Below are 2,221 nucleotides of genomic sequence, written 5' to 3' on the forward strand. Positions count from 1 at the left end.
GGGGGGGGGGGGGGGGGGGGGGGGGGGGGGGGGGGGGGGGGGGGGGGGGGGGGGGGGGGGGGGGGGGGGGGGGGGGGGGGGGGGGGGGGGGGGGTATGGAATAGGAGTTTCTATTAAGTAAAAGAGTAATTTAATTGATAAATTGATAAGGTGCGAAGGAGCTTGAAATGAAACTGTTCCATTAAGAATTACAGTCAACGAATAATTACACATCGAGGTTTCCTCCCTTTTGAGTATTTCATCAGACTAATGAAATTTTGATTTCTCTAAAAAGAAGTATTTGATTAATGTTATTTTGAGCTTTACTGTGAAGTTCCCCACAAAATTCTACACTCTTTTTACAGCTCACCATCTGCCGGCTCTAAAATGTAGGCTGAAAGAATAGAGGGCTCTGATCTTCCTGAGAAATGGTAACACACCACTTAGGAGTCTTCAGTTTCAAGGAAAATCATCTTTTGTGTAAGACCTTACACCCCCAAGGATTAGGGGTCCATGAGAAAATATAATTTTCAATTTTTGCTTTGAGATTACAGTAGTCAAGTCCTTTGGGAGAACATCTTCTTTGGAAGTGACCCCTTTTTTTTCAAGGTACAGCAATATGCTTTTAGGGATATCCATGAGATATACCTAGCTAAGTAATCTCCCAATTCTACAAGTTTCGCCTTGAGTTGAGGTTCCCATTTTTCATCCCATTTTTTTTTTTTTTCTAACCATACTACTTTTTGAACGAGTGTGCTGTTACAATCTTGGGAATCCATCTTCAAATGAAAAATCTGCCCCACTCAAATTCAGTAAACCCTTCTGCAGAAGGTGATCATTAGGGTTTACTAATCTTGAAATATTTGGTTTTGTGGTAGACTTTTCCTTCATTCTATATGGGACAACCTCTTGGCAACAATCCTAGAAGTAGGAGGTGTTTTGGGATCTTGTAGTAGATAAAATTTAAAAGCGTCTCTCTTCCAAGCGGCAGGCTTTCCTTGATTTAGTGAATATTGTGTGGGACATAGGATTTCCTATGTTGGTTAGTAAACTCACGAACTTTCTGTGTGAAGAGGTTGCAAGCTTGAAGGGCTAGGCACACGTAATCCGAGGGTACAAAAGTAGGTCTTATTGGCTACATTTGACAATTTCCTTGAGAGTCGAAGCTCTTTTTGGCAGAATGTCATTGCGAGCAAGTACAATCTTTTCCCTTCTGGGTGTGTCTCTTGCGGTGTTTTGAAAGGCACTACTAGACATTTGTGGAAAGCTACTTTTAGCGGTTCTCTTTCTTTTCGTAATTTGTTTGGAGTTTGGGGTTTGGTGGGTGACAGGGTTCCTTACTTTTGTGAGGATTATTGATTGAGACATAGACTCCTCTACCCTTTATTTACTCATTTGTACCATTTATCTTCTATGAGACTCCATTTGGTGGCCTTTGTCCTTTCCACATCAGGGAGCTCTACTTTTTCTATGGACCTCGGGTTATGTTGTCTGTTGGCCGACAATGAAACTATAAATATTATGACCATTTTATCTTTGCTTAGGGATTTATTTGTTAATTTGGGAACAAGGGATCTTGATATGTGGAACCCTTGTCCTTCTAAGGGTTTCTTGTGCAATTTCTTTATCTATTGTTTGGTTAATCCTTCTTTCTTCAGTCTTTTCGTCTTCACTTTGTTATGATAGTTTTAATTTTTTTTAGATTGTAATTTTTTGTTTGACAAGTTCTTCATGGCAAAGTTAACACCTTGGATCTAATTTTGAGAAGGTCACATTGCTTGATAGGGTCTCATAACATTGTATTCTTTGTTGGGGAGCAAGCTGAGGACAAATCACCTTTTGTGGTCTTGTTATTATGTTTGGGTATCATGGACTTGTTTCTTTCAGACCTTTGGTCTTAGTTTGGCTCAACCTAGAGATTGCAGCCCTATGTTAGAGGAGTTTATGATTCGCATACCTTTCGTAATGGGGGTTGTTTTTTGTGTCTTGCAGACACGTGTGCTATATTATGAGGCATTTGGGGTGAAAGGAACAATAGAGTTTTTAGAGGGGTTGAGAGGTTCATAAAGGAAGTTTGATCTTTTATTAGGTTCCATGTTTTCCTTTGGGCTTTGGCGTGTGAGGATATTTGTCATTCCACCTTATATATTATCATGCTTAATTGGAGTTATTTTTTGTTTTACTTGGGCTCCCTTTGGGGGTTAGTTTTTTTTTTTTTTTTTTTTTTTTTAATTTTTTTTTT

General features: G+C 39.5%; 1 protein-coding gene across 5 annotated transcripts in view; it reads left to right on the plus strand.

Annotated features, from left to right (window-relative positions):
* Positions 1–2,221, plus strand: part of LOC111483261 (vacuolar protein sorting-associated protein 51 homolog) — a 17,147-nt gene that overhangs the window by 3,695 nt on the left and 11,231 nt on the right. The window lies entirely within an intron of this gene.

This window comes from Cucurbita maxima, unplaced genomic scaffold (assembly GCF_002738345.1).
Source record: "Cucurbita maxima cultivar Rimu unplaced genomic scaffold, Cmax_1.0 Cma_Scf00008, whole genome shotgun sequence".
NCBI lineage: Eukaryota > Viridiplantae > Streptophyta > Magnoliopsida > Cucurbitales > Cucurbitaceae > Cucurbita > Cucurbita maxima.